Raw genomic sequence first — 22,996 nt, 5'->3', positions numbered from 1 at the left:
GTGTAACAATTGCTTGTGTCAACCATTGTTACATCTACAGACAATATTTTAACACAAATACATGTCTCAAGGTTTTCTATCACATTGAAGCGTATTGTTTCCGTCTATATTTCTTGTACTTCTTATGGACTGTACTTTCCAAACAATTCATAAAAATCTGATTCTCGCAGCTGTCAATATTAATTTCAGAACTTAGATTGTTGTTTCCTTGGGGTTCCCCAATCAGATTCTGTAACTGTGATGGAAAATTATCAAAAACCTTTGATAGTTAGACAAAATAAGACTTTTCTCAGAGTAATGACAAGGGATTGGCACACTCCAGTGGACATTTCAAGTAACTTAAGTCCTTTGGAATTAAGCTATTTCCCTTGATTGTTTGGAGCCCTCTGACAGCTCAGTAGACAGAGATAATCTCAATCTCTTTTTGAGGAAGAGGCTGGGGTGAGTGGGTAACAGTGTTTGGGTACTTAAGAGTTGCAAACCTTTCTGGTTTAGAAGTTCCATGTCAGCTATATATTCAAAGCTAGGTTACTCTGGTTAAGTATGTAAATGTATAGCTTAATTTCGGGGAAAAAATGATGTGCTTCTTTTAGTTCAGAAAGTATAAGGTGAATTGCATATCAGACTGTATGTATAATATTTAATCATCATTCTTACGCTTTAATTTTCAAATAAAAACACTTCTTAGCTCAAACTTATGTCTCAATCAGTTTAGTTTTTTATCCAGTCTGCTGTGGATCATGAACCAATTAATTCATGAACTTAATGTAAGCTCACATACAGCAATCATGCATAAATTTATGTCTGTTGTACAATTTTTTTTAAATCCCTGAAGATAATTTTGGTGTATCCGAGAAAATGATGATGTAGCATGATTTTGTGAGATGAATTAATTATTGTTGACCAAGAGCTACCTATTGAAAAATATCTAAATTAGTGACTCAATTACAAAATTTGTCATACATTTTAGAAGTATATTGCATTAACCTTTTCAATAGAAGTTAGTTTTCATTGTTTTGAAATTTATGTCATACAATTTATCAGCCTGTCTTTGGGGGTTGAATGTTTTTGGTCATGGTTATTAGTATGCAAAGTTTATTGACATTTTTGTTAAGGATATTCTAAAGTGGGTTATCCAATCCATTTATGCAGCGTTTCTAACATCATACATGGTGGCTGAAAACTGTCACAACAGTGATCATTATAATCTGTGAGTTGAGTTTGACTGAAACATATGTCTTCAATTTTAATAGTTCAGTTCCCCAAATGCCCTTGAGGAGAATATTGCCTGAGAAGGAGCTTTCATGTAAGAATAATTTGTGCTAAGTAGCTCAGTGATCTGTTTGTTACGTTAGACCTGACAGTTTGTTTATATTTCTTAAGGAGTATGATGAATGGGGGGAGAATTTGATGCTAATTAGCTTAAATTGTTCCTAAGAATGCAGTTCACATTGCCAGTTTTATTGTTTTAGTGTTTCTTTGCACTTTTTAAATAATTGAATTGAGTTCTGACCATTCATCATAATTTTGGGCAGGACGGAAATAAATTACTGTAACATGGGCAGTCTGTCTGATGGAAGATGTTACAATATGACAAATTGGGTAGGACAACAAACAGGATTATACCATTTCTATATGTTTTGTACTTAATTTGTTGTAAAATGCTGAAATCACTAGTTTGTGCAATGATTTAGAAGCTAAAATGCCTCTGAACTGGGCAATATCGTATTGCTAATATTTTGAGTCTTTTCAAAAAATTCCACTAGAATATCCAAAATTTTTAAAAAATATGAATTAACTGTACACTAAAGAGAATCTGGAATACATTTATGTGCTTCTGGAAAATGAAAAGAAACAACATGATTTTAAATTGAAATGGTGAGGTGAAATGCGAGCTTCTCTGCTGAAGCAAAATGAAAGTCTGCTGAAGAGTTTCATTTTTGTCAAGGCTAAATGACAAGTTCCCAAAGTTTTTTTTAAACTGCACAGAAATAAGGGAAAATATGGATGAACCCAAACACAGCCACTCTGCAGTTCCCTTCAGCACCAATGGAGGAGGGTAAAATGCTGCTCGTTAACAGCCGGGAAGGAGCAGCATGTTTGCTGTAGGGCAGTCTGTGCAGTTTACACTGCCTGGGTGTTTCACTGATCAGTAATTTCCATGGAAGGAAATGATCCTATGGTTTATGCTATCCACGTTTGTGAATATTTGACCCATAATTGGCATTTATTAGTGGACTTGAGATTTGATGGATGAGTGTCAGCATATGGCCAGTTAGCTTAAAGGCTTTAGGTGACTTTTGAGATTGAATAATCATCAATATGCTGAGCCATTTTCAGCTTTTATATTAAGCAAAAATTTCAGATGCTAATGATTGTACTAATTGTGTGTTCTTAAGTCTTGATTTAGACTGTTTAGAATTCAGCACAGTATTTTGTCAAATATCCAGTATCTGGTAGAATTATCATTAGATCATAAATGTTGAATGGTCTACATCAAGTGTATAAAATGTTTGTACAAATAATTTTTGAGATGTTAAACTATGGGGAAAGTATATAGAATTTTTCCACAAAAATGTTTGGAAGCTTCTCAATGTTATCAAAAATTGACATTAAGTAAAAGCAGATGTTGAACAGTTTAGAAAATCAGGCATTATTTTCCTGTTTCCATTGCAGTTTGCTAAACACATTATAAATAAGCTTTGATGTAATTCAAAGTACCTTGTTTATTTTGTTGATAGTATCTGTTCAGAAATTTTATCATCCCTTGTTTAACTTACAGAATGAACAGATATGTAAGTGAGCTGAAAGAACTTAGCTTTTGTCTGCATTAAGGAAGTATGTTAAACTGAGTACTTGCACTGTTCCACTTCATGTAACCTCATTCATTTCTACACTAGTAAAGGTTTCGTGAAATAAAAAAAATATACAATTGACTAATGGCAAACAAGAACATAAAGCAAATCAAGTATTCAGCTGAATGGATACTATAAGGAATTTAACATTGATTCAGTCAGTTCATAGACTTATAGAAATGTACAGCACGGAATCTTTCTCTTCTCACCCTAAACCTATACCCTCTAGTTCTGGACTCCCCCACCCCAGGGAAAAACCTTTTTTATTTACGCTATCCATTCCCCTCATGATTTTTAAAATCTCTATCAGGTCACTCCTCAGCCTCTGATGCACCAGGGAAAACAGCCCCAGCCTGTTCAGCCTCTCCCTATAGCTCAAACCCTTCAACCATGGCAACATCTTTCTATATCTTTCCTGAAACCTTTCAAGTTTCACAAAATCCTTCCAATAGGAAGGAGACCAGCATTGTACACAGTATTCCAAAAGTGGCCTAAACAATGTCCTGTGCAGCTGCAGCATGACCTCCCAGCTCCTATACTCAATGCTCTGACTGATAAAGGCAAGCAAACGCCTCCTTCACTATTGAAGGTTTGGTGCTGGAAAATCACAGCTGGTCAGGCTGCATCCGAGGAGCAGGAGAATCGACATTTCAGGCACAAACCCTTCATCAGCCTTCTCCTGATGTAGGGCTTATGTCCTGCTCCTCAAATGCTGCCTGACCTGCTGTGCTTTTCCAGCACCAAACTCTAGATTCTGATCTCTAGCATTTGCAGTCCTCACTTTCTACTGCCTTTTTCGCTATCCTATCTACCTATAAACTCCACTTTCAAGGAACTGTAAACCTGCACTCCAAGGTCTCTTTGTTCAGTAACACTCCCCAGTACCTTATCATTAAATGCAGAAGTCCTGCCCTGATTTGCCTTTCCAAAAATGCAGCACCTCTCATTTATCTAGGTTTAACTTAATCTGACACTCCTTGGCCCATCGGCCCATCTGATCAAGATCCCATTGTACTCTGAGGTAATATTCTTTGCTGTCCACTACATCTCCAATTTTGGTGTCATCTGCAAACATATAAATGACAAAATCCAGTAAACCCAGCACCAATCCTTGTGGCACACCACTGGTCACAAGCCTCGATGCTGAAAGGCAACTCTCCACCACCAACTTCTGTCTTCTACCTTCAAACCAGTTCTATATCCAAGTGGCTAGTTCTCCCTGCATTTCATGTGATCTAATTTTGTTAATCAGTTTACCATGAGGAACCTTGTTGAATGCTTTATTGAAGTCCATATACATCACATACACCGCTCTACCCTCATCAATTCTTGTCTCTTTGCAAATTTAACTTTGAGGAGGCCTAATTATTTTCAATAAATTAAAGCAAAAATGCTTGAGTTTTTGAACTTTATTTGAACCCCTGTTCAGTTTTAATAAACCATCTCAATTTCACAGACTGTTTTAACTGATTATACACTGATCGAATTTTCACTTTTCACACCTGTCAACTTATGCTGTCAATTTCTGCCTCCTTTTCTTGGAAGCACTGTCGTTGAACAATGATACTTGAAAGGACATGATTTTGGATTTCAATATTGACTAGTTTATTTTCTGAAAGAGTTTATATCTTAAAATGTTCCTCAAATCAATTTTTTACAGTGCTTTTTTAAGGGAACTCTATTCTAAGACCTTTTATATGTTTATTACGTCTCCATCTAGCTTAAGAAATTTTGCAAAATACTTCTCCATGAGTGTATACTTCCCACCAACCTTCCATTTTTTTCAAACATTTTTCATAACTTGTGTACATCATATATTGTTTAAATACTGTTTCTGTGGGGGTGTTCAGTGAAATATATTTTGGAAATATGTTTATAAGTGATCTCAACATTGCAGTAGCATTGAACCTGTCAGTGGTGGTATGAGTATAATTTTACATAGGTCTCATTCTGTTTAATGGGTTATGTGTTTTAAAAAAAAAAGTATGGCCAGATCTTCAGATGGAAGCTTCAACAAAGATTGTATATTGGTGTGTCAGGGCAATGTAGAAGTTGCATTGCAGCTGATTCCATGGGGATTGCCCAGGAAGTTGAAGCATCTAATGGACAGGTCTCTAGTGTCTGGAACACTTTTTAAAAAAAAATCCCATCTCTCAGTTAGAATTGAATTTTTCAGAGGATTCCCACTTATTAGGAAAAGGTAGAGGCACTAAAACCTGATTTTAACTTTTGGCCAGCTATAGAACTGATACCTCATCCTCCTGTTCACTCACCACCGAACCACCCTCTGCCAACCCCCTGACCTCCCCTTCCAATGACTTGTGCAATTCTCACACAAAACCCCTTTACCCCATGTGCTGACTCCTCTCCAACCAATTCTCCACTCCGTACTTCCTCCAGAACAAATTTTTCCCTTACCAACATAAGACCATAAGTTATAGGAGCGGAAGTAAGGCCATTCGGCCCATCGAGACCACTCCGCCATTCAATCATGGCTGATGGGCATTTCAACTCCACTTACCTGCATTCTCCCCGTAGCCCTTAATTCCTTGTGACATCAAGAATTTATCAATTTCTGCCTTGAAGACATTTAGCGTCCCAGCCTCCACTGCACTCTGTGGCAATGAATTCCACAGGCCCACCACTCTCTGGCTGAAGAAATGTCTCCGCATTTCTGTTCTGAATTTACCCCCTCTAATTCTAAGGCTGTGTCCACGGGTCCTAGTCTCCTCGCCCAACGGAAACAATTTCCTAATGTCCACCCTCTCCAAGCCATGTATTATCTTGTAAGTTTCTATTAGATCTCCCCTTAATCTTCTAAACTCCAATGAATACAATCCCAGGATCCTCAGCCGTTCCTCATATGTTAGACCTACCATTCCAGGGATCATCCGTGTGAATCTCCGCTGGACACACTCCAGTGCCAGTATGTCCTTCCTGAGGTGTGGGGACCAAAACTGGACACAGTACTCCAAATGAGGCCTAACCAGAGCTTTATAAAGTCTCAGTAGCATAACAGCGCTTTTATATTCCAACCCTCTTGAGATAACTGACAACATTGCATTCGCTTTCTTAATCACGGACTCAACCTGCATGTTTACTTTTAGAGAATCCTCAACTAGCACTCCCAGATCCCTCTGTACTTTGGCTTTACGAATTTTCTCACCGTTTAGAAAGTAATCCATGCTTCTATTCTTTTTCTCCACCCAATCCCCACATTCCCATGCACCCCCAGACCAGACTTGTTCCAACACTGCACATCTACCTCACCAACATGACTAGCCCACGTCTTCTCATACTTATTTATACCATGATGTCTGTATCACCCACCTGATGCTTACACCCTCTGCCTATTTGACACACTACACCCCCTATCTAACTGGCACCTTGCCTGACACAGCCACATGAAACCCTTCTTATCCCAAACACCTGGCACTACAATACCTAACATACTTTAGGCAGTAAACTTTGTTTTGTAGTTGTCAAAGTGATGTTAGGACCTTTTTAAACCATGAAATGCAGCAGATACTGTGGGTAAAATGGTGTGTAGTTTCTGCTGCTGCCAGACTAGATTGTTTTGGTTGGGAAGGCTCCTGTCCTAGAACTTAGTCGAAAAAAATCCCTCGAGTTTAAACTGGACAATATTTGTTTTATTTGATCTGAATTAGAACCTCTATGACTCAGATCTGAATATTCAGACTTAGGTGACCAGCCACTGGACTCTTGGAGCCATCCTTCAGAAATACCGATGTGCCAATTATAATCCTCCTCCATTGAAATAATGTTTCGTCAAGAAATTCCCAAATAAAACTTAAACTCAGTTTAACCACTTAGAAACAAAAATCAATAACTTATTGAAGTAGCATGTATACTAACTACTAAATAAATTCATAATTGATGTCAGTAACGACATGGTTAAAAATACTTGCACAAACAATGGGATAGTTACACCTGTGAATCCCAGCTAAAGTGATAAAGATTGTAAAGGAGTTGACTTTCATGGCTGTCAAACATGCCATTTTGTTTTCTAGCCAGTCAATTAATAAAATGTAAATAATATTAATGGATGCAAACAGGATCCAAAAATGTTGACACCAAACTGACCTCAGGCACTCATTGTACAAATTTGGACAACAGAGCAGTAATTCAACACCACCCCTGCTCCAACCATCTCCTCTTACCTGGCAGATATTCATCAGAACAGTTTCCCACCTCCTTACCTATCCCCAATGGGTCATTCACTAAATATTGGGTAGAATTTTAACTTTGAGAGCAAGTCAAGTGTTAGAAGATGGACGAGTGAGGGCGAGAGGGTAGGATAATAGATGTAGGTGAAGGATGATGCAAAAAGGTGGAGGTGAATAGAAATATTAAAGTCATTCTGTCTTGTTTGTGCATTTTGCTGTATATTCTATTTTTCCTTCCTCTTACATCCACCCTTCCTCTTCTCCTTTGCCCTACCTATTTTTTCTCTTCATTATTTCCAATTTTTTATCCCACCTACCCCTACCCAACAGTCTAATCTCTTCATCCCACACCCCTCTTCTCTGTCACTATACTCCCTTATCTTTCCTCTTCACTCTCTGTTATTTACCATTTCTCATTTTGTTTTGTCCTCCCCTCTCTCCCCCCACCCCCTTTGTCTTAGCCTCTCACTGTTTTCTCTCTCTTCTTACCTTCTCTTTCATTACCTCATTTTTTTCCCTCCGTGTTCCTTTTCACTCCATTTCATTTCCTGCCTCCTCTTCCTTAACATGCTCCCCCACTCGAATGATCCTCCCTCGATCCATTGACCTAAAAATTTCACTTGACATTGACTACCTGTCTACAATGCAATGGGAAAGGAAGTTGTTTCATTCAACTTGATTTTGTTTCGAAATTATATTTCAACTTAAAAATCACGGAACAGCAGGTTATAGTCCAACAGGTTTATTTAGAAGCACTAGCTTTCGGAGTGCTGCTCCTTCAAGTGGTTGTGGAGTACAAGATCGTAAGGCACAGAATTTATAGCGTAAGTTTGCAGTGTAAACTTATGCTGTAAATTCTGTGTCTTATGATCATGTACTCTACAATCACCTGATGAAGGCACAGCGCTCCAAAAGCTAGTGTTCCTAATAAACCTGTTGTCCTATGACCTAATGTGTGATTTTTAACTTTGTCCACCCCAGTCCAACACCGACACCTCCAAATTATATTTAAACATGCCCTAAAATTCTACAGAAAGCAAATTTGTTTATTTGCATTTGATAATTTTGACCCGACAGTTAAATGAGACAGGTATTTTAAGTCAACAGGATGTTGGCAATATTTTTAGTGCAATCAAGATACTGATTGCTACAGGTTTCTGACCTAGGATTGTTGGTTATGTAATACCCTTGTGTTGGTTGGCAAGTTCCATTGGTTCCTGCCAGTCTGGGCATTAGACTGCTAATTATCTATTCTGTTAGAAAAAAGTGAAAGCAAAAAACAAAACACAGATATCATCAGCTTGTCCTGTTTATTCTAGCCCTCCAGAAATTCTATGACCACTCTTTAGCCACAAAGGCATGGAATGCAGCTGACAAGAAAAAGAACAATAACTGCTACTGTATGCCATTGGGGAGAAACGTCCTAACATAATGCATGCTTCATTAGTCTGGTTTCAGTAAGTAATGGCTAATAGTGCAGTACAAATTCTTGTGGTCCTGCACAAATCATAATATTGTGGAGAATTGATCGTCTGGCCACCAATCCCACGAATGTTCAGAAGGATGAATTCTGGCATAAAATTAGCTCTGAGATCAAAGTTACTGATGAGGGAGAAGTTATACAAAAGCAAAACAATTGCAGATGCTCAATCTGGAATAAAAACAGAAAATACTAGAAGTACTCAGGTCTAGCAACATCTGTGGAGAAGGAAACAACATTTCAGATCAATGATCTTTCGTCAGAACTGAAAGATAAGTAATAGATTTTTTTTCTGTAACTTGCAGAACATTGCAATGTTGTTCCAGAAATAGGCCAATAGTTAATAGTTGCTCTCTTAATTTCTTAAACAAATAATAATAATAATATTATTTGTTTGCCCCAATGTGCATAAGATGTTATTACCAAGATGAATAATTAAATGTAACATCTGTTTCCCATCTTTCCATGTTGTCCTCTGTTGTATGTCTAGTTTTGCATCAAAGTTGAATCCCTAATTTTAATATACATAAACACCTAATGATCATTGCCTGTAAAAGGAATAGTATCACATTTGGTTTAGAAAACTGCATTGATTAAATTTGTTAGTGAGTTGAAAATGCTGTATGTAGAATGTAGAAGTGCAGCATAGGAACACCCGCTGTTTGTGCCTGTTACACGACATAATGGGCTACAAAGTGAAGTTGAACAGAATTGCGGACAACAGTGTATGCCTAACTGATGAACTCGATGCATTCTATGCTCGCATAGAACAGAAGGGCAGAGAAACAATATTACCTGTTCCATCAGTCTTCAATGTACCTGTACTCTCTGTCACCGCCACAGACATTAGACCAGCCTTCTTAAGAGTGAACCTGCAGAAAACGACCTTCCCAAGTGGAGTCCCAGCCATGCACTCAGATCCTGTGAACCAGCTAGCGGGAGTATTTGCAGACATCTTCAACCTCTCCTTATAATGATCTGAAGTCCACACCTATTTCACGAAGACCACTATCATCCTAGTTCCAAACTAAAAATCATGCAACATGCCTCAATAACTACCGCCTGGTGGCTCTGACATTCATAATAATGAAGTGCTTTGCGAGGTTGGTCATGGCTCATATCCAGCCTCCCAGATTGTTTTGGTCCCTTGCAATTCACTTCCTGGCACAACAGGTCTACAGCAGGCACTATATCCCTGGCCCTACACTCATCCCTGAAACATCTGGACAACAAGGATACTTACATCAGGCTTCTGCTCACTGACTACAGTTCTGTCTTCAACACCATAATTCTAAACACACTCTTCTCAAAACTTTGGAATCTAGGTCTCTGCTCCCACCTCTGTAACTTAATTCTCAACTTCCTGACCAACAGGGTACAGACAGTTAGGATAGGCGACAATACTTCCTTCATGATAATCCTCAACACCAGTGCCCTGCAAGGCTGTGTGCTCAGCCCCGTACTAAACTACTTATTAACACATGACTATGTGGCCAAATTCCACACGAACTCCATTTACAAGTTTGGTGACAGCATGACCATTGTAGGTCGAGCCTTAAACAACGATAAGACAGAGTACAAGAAAGATTTGAGTGCTTTGTATCATGGTGTAGAGACAGTAATGTCATCAAATTGAAAGAGCTGGACATTGACCTCAGGAAGCAGAGTGTAGGACGTGCCCATCTGAATCAATGGTACTGAAGTGGAGATGGCCAAGAGTATCAAGTTCCTCAGAGTGAGGAACACAGACAATCTGACCTGGTCCATCCTGTTGACACCACAGTTAAGAAAGCACAGCAATGCTGCTACTTCCTCAGGAGGCTAAGGAAATTCAGAATGTCCACAAGAACTCTTATCAATTTATGGAGTTGCACTACAGAAAGCATTCTATCTGGACACATCACAGCATGCTATGGCAACTGCTCTTACCAAGACCAGAAGAAACTACAGAGAGTCATGATCACAGCCCAGTCCTTCACACAAACCAGCCACGAATCCATTGACTTCATCTACACTTTCGCTGCCTCAGGAAAGCAACCAACATTATCAAGACCCTTCCCACCTCGGTTATAGTCTTTTCCACCCTCTTGCATTAGGTAGAAGGTATAAAAGTTTGTATACATGTACAAACAGATTTATGAACAGCTTCTTACCGACTGTTATCCGACTTTTGAATGGACCTCTTTAGTGTTAATATTGATCTCTCTCTGCACCTTCTCGGCAGCTTTCACTCTATTCTGTTACTCTGCACTTGTGTAGTATGATCTGCTTGTAAAACACAGAAAACAACACTTTTTACTGGACCTCCGTACATATTAAATTAATAAATCAAAGCAAATCAAATCAAGTTTGAATTTAACAGCATCCTGGTGGTGCAAAATTGAGAAATCAGTGCTGTGATAAAGATACTTTGTTATTAGTATCCTTTTTAAGGATTATGGTTGAAAAGATGCGAACAATGGTTCATTTGAAAGGTCTGACAATTAGCTGGCATATTTTCTCCTAAGAGCGGGCTCACTCAAAGGACATATTGGGACGTGTTTCTTTTAAAATACATTACTCATGAATTAAGATAATTGCTTGAATTTATTTACTAGAAATCACATGTTTGTCAGGAGTTAGTTTTTATCCATGGATATTGCTTGGTGTTCAGTTGGGGTACAGTCTACTGAGAGAGAAGGTATTCAGTACGCTTTCTGTCTTTATCAGAAAGCACTTTTTAGGATTCAGTGGGGTAAATAAAACATTGACTCAGCCCCTCTCATGCAAAGCCTCTAAAAGAGTTCTTCTCAATGTTTCTTGAATGAACTGCATCTTCATATATGCCAGTAACAATTATGTGTTCAGTAGCACCTCTCTGTATGTGCAGGATGCCAACTAAAAGCCATCTTGAGTATTTCATATGTTCCCCTCTTTTTTTTTCCCCTCAAGCTAACAATGCTTAAAATATTTTAGCAAATCAATGTGGTAATCAGCTTTGCAACTTTGTCAAATAAGTCTTATTTTCTCGAAATCAATAATGCATTTGCTTGTTAAAGAATTCTGATGACTTTTTTTCCAAATATGTCTCAGTAGCTGGTTTGTGTTGCAATGAGTAGACTGGTGGGACTGGAGAGTGGCAGTGCACTCTATCATCTCAAATCAAAGCACAATGCAGTGATGCTGGAAATGTGAAATAAACACCATGCAAACTCAGCAGGTCTGGCAGTATCTGTGAAGAGAGAAACTGAGTTATTATGTTGAGTCCAGTGCTGAAGATGACCTTAAAATGTTAACTTAGTTTCAGTCTCCACAGATACTGCCAAACTCTCCAACCTCAGTTGTGACAATCCTTATTTAATGTGGTTTTGTTACAAGCTGTTAATACAGTGGAAGTGATTAAAATCATTATTGAACTTCCATGCAAAAATTAGCTGTTGAAATATTGACATATTTCTGTGATAAATCACAGGACAGAAAATCAGTAAGAAACTAAAAAATGAAATTAGATCAATTTTCCAGTTACTGATTACTTTTAAAGAGATAAACATCAAGTGATAAGATGCTTATTTGGTTTTCAAAATTTACACCCATTTTCCAATACAGCAAAATTGCAATAAGATTAATCACAAGCTGCCCACCAACAAACATGTGTTAAGCAGACCTTCTAGATAGCTGAAGGAGTGCCAACATAATCCAGTTTCTCATCAAATGTGCTGTACATTTAAAAAATGAGAACCATGACGTAATAGATTTGTGAGAATTGTCTATATTTTCATTTTGCTCAAACATTACAATGGTTTGACACTGCACAATGAAGTGCATATTGAAAAATATTAGGAGTTAGGTCTGAAAAAGCTGTCATTTTTCTCTGGTGTGCTGACTTCAGACAAATATGATATAGTCTGCCATATTGTTAATGCAATCACAGATGTTTTCTGAGTTTTTGTGCTGGTGCATGAAGACTTTGTAACATCAGATTGGGAAACTAGTTGATGAAAGGGAAGGCATTCATCATGCATCAGACTCTTCATGGTCATCAGCCTCGTTGGCCTCCTCAGTTGCATTTATAATGATCTCCTCCATCAGTTTCTTTGTGCAGCATATAGAAATATCCATCCTGCCGTAAGTTTCTATGGTTGTCTTCCGGGAATTTCCATGCTGGCCTTCCATAGGTGAGTGATTAGAACCTCATGATCCGATGTCTGCTTTACTTCATCTTGGCATCTTATGCAGTTATAGCCCATTTGAGAAGCATATGCTAGTTGCCAATTTTGGCTTCTCTCACCATTCTTTCACAGCCCCTTCATCATAAATGTGGCCTCTGGAACAGTTTGTGCTGCACTCTTTTGTGTTAATTATTCTCAATTACCTCAGAAATTAGCTGTCATTGGTAATTGATTGACTTATGGAGAAAGAGCTGGAAATTGGATGCGTGAAATGTCAGCTCAGCCATGATCCTATTGAATGATGGAGCAGGTTTGAGGAGCCAAATGGCCTACTCCTGTTCTTACTTATTAAGGTTATATGAATTTTAGGTTCCTAATTACTCCCTGATCCATTAGCTAGAGTTTACATGTGATGCTGGGAGACAGTTTCAGCTGAATGCCCTTAAGGTGTGCAGGACAGTTGACTGTAATGATTTTTTTTTCTATTGATACATTTTATCCACTTTTCTGATCTATGTCTCAAAATACTGGAAGTTATCAGTTGCTTTTGTTAGGCTCCTGCTGTGTAGACAATATCTTGACATTGCATAGTGGCTTCTTGGATATGAACACCTAAAGAAGTACCTTGATCTGACCTACCTTGGTCAAAGCATTGAGGACAGGAGTTGGGAGGTCATATTGCGGCTGTATAGGACTTTGGTTAGGCCACTTTTGGAATATTGTGTGCAGTTCTGGCCTCCCTCCTAACAGAAGGATGTTGTGAAACTTGAAAGGGTTCTGAAAAGATTTACAAGGATGTTGTCAGGGTTGGAGGATTTGAGCTACAGGGAGAGGCTGAATAGGCTAGGGCTGTTTTCCCTGGAGCATTAGAGGCTGAAGGATGACTTTGTAGAGGTTTATAAAATCATGAGGGGAACGGATAGCATAAATAAACAAGGTATTTTACCTGGAGTGGGGGAGTCCAGAACTAAAGAGCATAGGTTTAGGTGAGAGGATAAAAATTTAAAAGCGACCTAAGGGGCAACCTTTTCACCCCCCTGATTCACCTGAGTACTGCCATGTAGTATTGGTCTCCTTACTTGAGAAAGGATGTACTGGCACGAGAGGGGGTGCAGAAGAGGTTCACCAGGTTGGTTCTGGAGTTGAGGGTGTTGGCTTATGAGGAGTGACTGAGTAGACTGGGATTTATATTCATTGGAATTTAGAAGAATGAGGGTGATCTTAAAGAAACATATACAATAATGAAGGGAATAGGTAAAATAGAAGTAGAGAGGATGTTTCCACTGGCAGGTGAAACTAGGACAAGAGAACGTAGCCTCAAGTTTAGGGGGAGCAGATTTAGGATGAATTGAGAAGGAACGTCTTCACCCAAAGGGTTGTGAGTCTATGGAATTCCTTGCTCAGTGAAGTAGTTGACTCTACTTCAGTAAATGTTTTTCAAGCTAAGACACATTATGTGAACAATAAAGAAGTTAACGAATATGGTGAGATTGCAGGTAAATGGAGCTGAGTCCTCAAAATGATCAGTCAGATGGCCTACTCCTGCTCCTAGTTCTTATGTTCTAACACTGTGCAGCTGTGGTTAGGTTGCCCCCTCTTTCAGCTGTCATCCACTTTTCCCTCTAGAAAAGATGTGTATCACTTTTCAGCTCTGATTAAATGTGTGAGATAAAGACATTTTTTTCCTTTAATTCAAATAGGTTGGTATATCATATTGCTTTCATGCATAAAAGAGCTTTGAATTATCCGAAGTCATCAGCAAAATCAAAATACTTAAAACACAAGTTGTGACACAGTGCCAAAAGAATCACCAGCCTGCAAAGTAGGTAGCATGAAAATAAATTGTACATCAATATAACTTTAAATTTTGATAGCTCAAGAACAAAATGATGATCATTTTAATAACTCAATCTCTGTGCATGGCTGAAATTCTAATATATTCCCTTCGTTCAAACTTTGCAAGTATGGCTGAAAGTGTGAGAAAGTTAAAAGTGTAATTGATGAGAGATCAAATGAATTTGATACAAGTCAAAAACTATGGTGTGAAGCAAAAAACAGACATTACTAAGGAGTAAGAGATTCTTCCAAGGAGTTAGTCAACTATTTTGGAGCTCAAGGAGAACATTTTAGAATAGTTCGACAAATAGCACTGTTACCAGCAAGGACAGAGATGAGTACAGGTGCCTATACTGATGTCAAGAAAACTCTGCTAATTTGGTTCAAGACAGCTTGAACAGAGAACATTCAACTCTCTAGTCCAATCACACAGGAAAGGGAGTCATCTTGCCAAAGAAGCTGGGCCACTATGGATCACTGAACTGGTTCAAGACAAGGTATGGCATAGTTATCAATGTGGTAAACAGTGAGGGTATGTAAATTTTAGCAGAAATAAGAGAGGATTACCCACAAAACAGTCTCACCAATGTCCTGAGTAAATATGTAGCAAAATACAGCTTCAACATGAATGAAGATAGACTGTTTACCACATTGCCCTTCGACTTTTAAAGACGAAACATATGATGGTGGAAAGCAAAGCAAAAACCATGTTACTGCTATAGAGTAGAAAAGGCACTGAAATAACCACAGGGAAATTTGGCTGGCTTGATAGAATAGGAAGTGTTCAGATGGATATAAGCCAAATGCTGGCAAATGGGACTAGTTCACTTTGGGATGTTTAGTCAGCATAGACGAATTGAATCAAAGGGTCTGTTTCTATGCGTTATGAATCTGACTCTACAACTGACTTTGTCCTGTGTACAAGCAGTGTGAATTGCACTGGAAAAATGTTCACATGTGAGAGTACCATTCAAATATCAGATGGAATTGGGATTTAAAGAGTGAAGGAGTGACTAGCAACTGGATATTGAACAAAGAACCACAAGATGGGTGATAGGAGGTGTAAGGTACTTTGTAGTTTGCCCTGTAATTTTTAAAATTCACCCATTTTTCTAATCAATCAGTTCAGAGGTGTTATTGAATCTAAGCCTCTCTGGTCCAGTGCCTCTGGGCACTACTATTGTGCTATAAGAAGGTCCTACATTGCTCAGTATTCTGTAAAATTTGGCAGGCCAATAACTTTGGTATAATGCTTGTACAATACTGGTCCTTTTTACAAGGTTACTATGCCCTTGTGTTTTTTTCCAGAGAGGGGGGTAATTGGCCAGACTCCAACTAGGCTAGGTTTGAAAGGTTTATTCGGTCACTGTTTGTTTACCCTAACAGTACCTCCAGACTAGGAATTTCATGTCTTTAAAAAAATCAAAGGTGAGTGGCCAGCTAGGTGTGTAGTTCGCCTTCATTTAGATTAGAGTTTTTAAAATTTAATTCAGACCTTTAGTGAGTTCAGTTGCAGCAGGGGATATGTGAAAAAGGCTGCTGAACTCTCTCTGACTTTGCAAGCTGTAAGTTGGCTGTGTCAATTTTATTCTTTGTGCTAAGGGGTGTGTATATTGGGACTGTTGCATGTATTTTCGGAACAGCATCATTATGTTAGGTTTGGATATAAGTTATTTGGTAGTCTGTTTCCTGTTCTTTGTATTTCATTCTGTAATTTTGTAAATAAATTGTTAGTTTAAAACTTGGCAGTCAAGCCAACTAATTTGCTCCAGGAACATCCACTGTACACTTAGCTAAAATAAATAACAATGTTATGGTGTGGGCTACCTGCTTTAAAATGTTTTGAGGGGTCTGGCCTAGTCCATAAGAGATTGGGGGCTTGTCCATGATTTAAACAGTGAGTGGTAGGTGTTAGTGTCTTTTATTTCGAGTATTGATTTGGGTGGTTTAAACAGTCACAAAGGAGGTTCTGGAGGTGGAAGAAGTGACCTTAGGGGTTTTACAAAAGGCAAATAAGACCAAGCTGTGGAATTAGTAGACAAGAAGTTACCTCCTAATGTGAGGAAAGATGAGATGATTGCAATAGTAGGTCCGCATTTACATTTGCTGGAAACCCCATCAGGATCTGTAGAGAGAGCTAAACTTCAATGGCAAATGAAGAACCTTCAGTTAGAAGCAGAAATGAAACCGTTTGAGTTACAATTAAAAGCAGAAGAGAAAATAACAAATGAAGGGCTTTTGCAGAAGTGAAAGGAAAAGAGTTTGAACTTCAGAAATTGACACTCAGAAACGGAAGTCAGCTTAAAAGGCTGGAGATAAAGGCTAAAGATAAGCTTAGTTAGGAAGATAGTGAGGATGAGCAAGCCCCCTGGTAGTTAAAAGCCTGATGAGAAACTGTTTAAGTATGTTCAAGCATTGCCTAAATTTGATGAAAAGGATGTGCAAGCCTTTTTCATCTCGTTTGAAAAAGTGGCTAAACAAATGCAGTGGCCAGTGACCCTGTGGGTTTTGTTGATCCAAACCAAACTTGTGGGTCAAGCAAGTAAGGTATTTTCATAACTATTAGAGGAGGTATCAGGGGCAAATGAGAAGGTGAAGAAAGCCATCTTAAGTACATACGAGATTGTACCAGAAGCCTATAGACAACGTTTCAGGAATCTAAGGAAGGGCCCTGGTCAAATCTATATTGAGTTTGAAAGGATCAAACAAAATAATTTTGATCTGAAGATAAGAGCTTTAAAAAGAAAGCAACCTTTGTTAGAGAGACAGTTATTTTGGAAGAGTTCAAAAATTCACTGCTTGACGTGGTGCGAACTTAAATGGAAGAGCAGAGGGTTAAAACAGCAAGTGAAGTGATTAATGATTATGAGCTGGTTCATAAAACATGTTTGGCTTAGTGAATCAATGAGGGATAGAAATTGGGAAAAAGAGAAATCCTCATGTGAAAAGGGAAAGGTAGATCTTGGTGAAGATCATGAGGAGAACTTACCACAGGGAAAGAGGAAACCCTTGAAGTGGACATAGAAGGTTAAAAGCTCCTGTGTTTTCATTGCAAGAAAATAGGCCACAGGAAATCACAGTGCTGGTGGCCTAGGAAAAAGCCAGATGTAGGGAAGCAGGATAAGTCTGGGAGTTTTGTTGGAATGATAACAGAAAGCACAGTGGAAGCTAGAAAGCTACATCAGAATATACAAGCTGATCAACGGTTGGTTCAGCGGATCTGCTTAAAAACTATATCTGCAAAGGTAAAATTCATTCGCATAGGTCAGGAGTAGCAGATAAAGACGTTACAAATTTAAGGTACACAGGATCCTCTAAGTCTGTGATGCTGAAGGGTGAGGAGATATGTACTCCTGAAGAACTATTGCCAGAAAAGGTACTAGTAACAGGAATTCATGGTGAGACAAAAAGCGCTCAATTATGTAAAGTGAGATTAGAGTGTCCAAAAAGAGTGGAGAATTTGTGGTAGGAATACTGGACAAACTCTCAGCTTCAGGAATACAATTTGTCCTTGCGAATGATATAGCTGATTCACTGGTAGGCATGCTGCCTACTCTAGTTGAAAAGGAGGAAGTGAGGACTGCAAATGCTGGAGATCAGAGCTTAAAAATGTGTTGCTGGAAAAGCGCAGTAGGTCAGGCAGCATCAAAGGAACAGGAGAATCAACGTTTCGGGCTTAAGCCCTTCTTCAGGAATCAAATTCAGGAAAGAATTCTTCTTTCCTGAAGAAGGGCTTATGCCCGAAACGTCGATTGTCCTGTTCCTTTGCTGCCTGACCTGCTGCGCTTTTCCAGCAACACATTTTTATACTCTAGTTGAAAAGCCAGTGGAGACTCTGGCAATTGAAGCAATGCAGGATTCTTATCTGGGAAACTTCCCTGATTGTGTAGTAACGAGGTCACAGAGTCCCCCATTGAAGGAGGAGAGATCAAAGGGTATAGGTAAGGAAGCTAAAGTGGCATCAGCAGAGACTGTGTTTGATCAGTTTGTTGAGATAAAACGGGAGCAAATAGGTGATCATGCAAATATCTTTGGCTCTGCAAAACTCATTGAGCTGCAGTAGAAAAATAAAAATTTAAAGTAGTTGCATCAAAAGACACATACAGAGATGGAATCTGAATATATCCCTGTGTTATTACCTGAAAAATTATGTTTTAATGAGGAAATGGAGACCATCACATGTTCAGGCAGATGAGAAATGGGCAGAAATTGATCAAATTGTATTGCCAGTGGAGTATAGAAAGGAGGTGTTGCGAGTGGTGCATGAGCTACCACTTGGAGGTCATTCAGGAGTGAGGAAAACACAGGCTAATATACAAGATCATTTTTAGTGGCCTGGACGACACAAGGATGTAGTTGAGTTTTACCAGACATGTAATACTTATCAGCTAATTGGAAAACCAAGGACAGTAATAAAACCTGAACCTTTAATACCTATTCCAACATTTTAAGAACCTTTTACAAGAGTCTTAATTGATTGTGTAGGTCCCCTACCTCAAACAAAAAGTGAGAATCTGTATGTGTGAGAATCAATAATGGATGAGATTTCCAGAGGCCGTCACATTACACAGTATCACAGCTAAAAGGATTGTACAGGATTTACTCAAATTTTTTTTACTAGATATGGATTACCAATAGAGATACAGTCAGATCAAGAGTCAAACTCCACATCCAAACTATACAAACAAATTATGGACAGCTTAGGCAGAAAACAATTCAAATCTACTGTGTACATCCATATTCGCAGGGAGTGTTAGAAAGGTGGCATCAAACACTAAAGACCATGTTGAGGGCTTATAGTCAGGACTATCCAGATGATTGGGATAAGGGAATTCCATTTCTACTTTTTGCGATCAGAGATGCACTGTTGAATCAACTAAATTCAGTCCATTTGAATTAGTTTTTGGGCATGAAGTGAGAGGACCGTTAAAATCGATTGAGAAGTAAGTCGTGTCATTGAGTCATAGAGATGTACAGCACAGAAACTGACCCTTCAGTCCAACTCGTTCGTGCCAACCAGATATCCCAATCTAATCTCACCTGCGAACACCTGGCCCATAATCCCTCCAAACCCTTCCCATTCCTATACCAATCCAGATGCCTTTTAAATGTTGCAATCATACTAGCCTCCACGACTTCCTCTGGCAGCTCATTTCATACATGTGCCACCCTCTGCGTGAAAACGTTGCCTCTTAGGTCTCTTTTATATCTTTCCCCTCTCACCCTAAACTTACGCCCTCTAGTTCTGGACTCCCCCACCCCAAGGAAAAGACTTTATCTATTTATTTATCCATACCCCTCATAATTTTATAAACTCTATAAAGTCACCCCTGAGCCTCCAACGCTCCAGGAAAACAGCCCTCGCCTATTCAACCTCTCCCTATAGCTCAAATCTTCCAACCCTGGCAACAGCTTTGTAAATCTTTTCTGAAACCTTTCAAGTTTCACAACATCATTCCGATAGGAAGGAGACCAGAATTGCACACAATATTCCAAGAGTGGCCGAATGAATGTCCTGTACAGCCGCAACATGACCTCCCAACTCCTGTACTCAATACTCTGGCCAATAAAAGAGAGCATACCAAACGCCTTCTTCACTATCCTATCTACCTGCGACTCCACTTTCAAGGAGCTATGAACCTGCACTCCAAGGTCTTTGTTCAGCAACACTCCCTAGGACCTTACCATTAAATGTATAAGTCCTGCTAAGATTTGCTTTCCCAAAATGCAGCATCTCACATTTATCTAAATTAAATTCCATCTGTGACTTCTCAGCCCATTGGCCCATCTGATCAAGATCCCATTGTAATCTGAGGTAACTTTCTTCGTTGTCCACTACAACTCAAATTTTGTGTCATCTGCAAACTTACTAACTAAACCTCTTATGCTCACATCTGAATCCTTTATATAAATGATGAAAAGTAGTGGACCCAGCACCGATCCTTGTGGCACTCCACTGGTCACAGGCCTCCAGTCTGAAAAACAACCCTCTAACATCACGTTTCTACCTTTGAGCCAGTCTGTATCCAAATGGTGAGTTCTCCCTGTATTCCATGAGATCTAACCTTGCTAACCAGTCTCCCATGGGGAACCTTGTCAAACACCTCACTGAAGTCCATATAGATCACATCTGTTCCTCTGCCCGCATCAATCCTCTTGTTACTTCTTCAAAAAACTTAGTCAAGTTTGTGAGACATGATTTCCCACGACTATCCCTAATCAGGCCTTGCCTTTCCAAATACATATACATCCTGTCCCTCAGGATTCCCTCTAAAAACTTGCCCACCGCCGACGTCAGGCTCACTGGTCTATAGTTCGCTGGCTTGTCCTAACCACTCTCTGAAATAGTGGCACCATGTTAGCCAACCTCCAGTCTTCTGGCACCTCATCTGTGACTAGCGATGATAAAAATATCTCAGTAAGACGCCCAGCAATCACTTCACCTGATCAGGTCCTGGGGAATTATCCACTTTTATGCGTTTCAAGACATTCAGCACTTCCTCCTATGTAATATGGACATGTTTCAGCATGTCACCATCTATTTCCCTACATTCTCTATATCTTTTTGATTAGATTAGATTACTTACAGTGTGAAAGCAGGCCCTTTAGCCCAACAAGTCCACACAGACCTGCCAAAGCACAACCCACCCAGACCCATTCCCCTACATTTACCCCTTCACCTCACACTACGGGCAATTTAGCATGGCCAATTCACCTAACCTGGACGTTTTTGGACCCTGGGAGGAAACCGGAGCACCCGGAGAAAACCAACGCAGACACTGGGAGAATGTGAAAACTCCACACAGTCAGTCGCCTGAGGTGGGAACTGAACCCGGGTCTCTGACGTTGTGAGGTAGCAGTGCTGACCACTGTGTCACCGTGCCACTCATGTCCTTGACCACAGTAAATACTGATACCTACCAGCCTTTTCTTTCACCCTGACAGGAATATACTTTTTCTGGGTTCCCATCTCATTTCTGAAGGCTTCCCATTTTCCAGCCATCCCTTTATCTGTGAACATCTGCGCCCAATCAGCTTTTGAAAGTTCTTGCCCAATACCATCAAAATTGGCCTTCCTCCAATTTAGAACTTCAACTTTTAGATCTAGTCTATCCTTTTCCATCACTATTTTAAAACGAATAGAATTATGGTCACTGGCCCCAAAGTGCTCCCCCACTGACACCTCAGTCACCTGCCCTGCCTTATTTCCCAAGAGTAGGTCAAGTTTTGCGCCTTCTCTAGTGGGTACATCCACATATTGAAATAGGAAATGTTCTTGTACGCACAACAAATTCCTCTCCATCTAAACCCTTAACACTTATGTCAGTCCCAGTCTATGTTTGGAAAGTTAAAATCCCTAACTATAACCACTCTATTATTCTTACAGATAACCTCTTATGCTCACATCTGAATCCTTTATATAAATGATGAAAAGTAGTGGACCCAGCACCGATCCTTGTGGCACTCCACTGGTCACAGGCCTCCAGTCTGAAAAACAACACTCCAACACCACGTTTCTACCTTTGAGCCAGCCAGATAACCGAGGTCTCCTTACAAATTTAAGTCAGAATTCAGAGACCACACATTTGGATTATTTGTCAAATTTTAGAGAACGATTAACTAGAACTGAGGAGTTGGCTCGACAGCATTTAAAAGTATCGCAGCATATAATGAAACAAGAAGCTGATAAGAAATCACAAATTCGCAGTTTTGCCATTGGGAATAAGGCGTCAGTGTTACTTCCAGTGATAAGTGAACCTTTAAAAGCAAGGTTTAGTGGACCTTATCAAATCAAAAGGAAATAGAGTGAGGTGAACTACTTGATCGGAACTCCAGACAGGAAGAAATCTCAGTCTGTCATGTGAATATGCTCAAAAGGTATTTTGACAGGGAAGGAAAGCAAGAGGAGAAGGTGGTAATGATTACAACACAGAGTGTAGAATCAAGTTCAAGGGATTCTGTATTGGACATTCCTCAAATTAAATTGGACATTAAGGAAGTTGTCAAAACTTAGGATAAATTATTGAGTTACATTCCAGATGAAAATTGAAATGACTTGAAAGAGTTATTGCTATCACATGAGGAGATATGTGGAAATAAGCTAAATAAACTAATTATGCATGATGTAGATATAGGAGATGCTGTTCTGATTAAGCAACATCCTTTTAGGCATAACCCTCTAAAGCTGGCACAGGTTCAGAAGGAGATAGAAAACATGCTCTAAGATGGCATAATCAAAGTGAGTTACAGTGACCGGAGCTCACCCATAGTAATGGTGCCAAAGCCAAATGGTACCCAATGGTTATGTGCGGACTATCACAAAGTCAATGCAGTTACAATGATACAATGCATACACTGATCATAACTCATTGATGTTTGTGGAGAAACTTAAGGACAAAAATGCCAGACTGTTTGCATGGAGCTTGTTATTACAGCCTTTTAGTTTGAAAATTGTGCATGTGGCAGGTCGAGAAAATATGCTCACCGATG

General features: G+C 39.3%; 1 protein-coding gene across 2 annotated transcripts in view; it reads left to right on the top strand.

The window, feature by feature from the left end:
• The window catches only part of slc25a21 (solute carrier family 25 member 21), a 523,142-nt gene that overhangs the window by 77,239 nt on the left and 422,907 nt on the right, over positions 1-22,996 (top strand). The gene's annotated exons all lie outside the window — the stretch shown is intronic.

Source organism: Chiloscyllium plagiosum, unplaced genomic scaffold (genome assembly GCF_037043375.1).
Source record: "Chiloscyllium plagiosum isolate Xiang-an unplaced genomic scaffold, Cpla_swu_hap1 HiC_scaffold_8, whole genome shotgun sequence".
In the NCBI taxonomy this organism is placed as follows: Eukaryota; Metazoa; Chordata; class Chondrichthyes; order Orectolobiformes; family Hemiscylliidae; genus Chiloscyllium; species Chiloscyllium plagiosum.
This window is presented reverse-complemented; position numbering and strand designations above follow the sequence as displayed.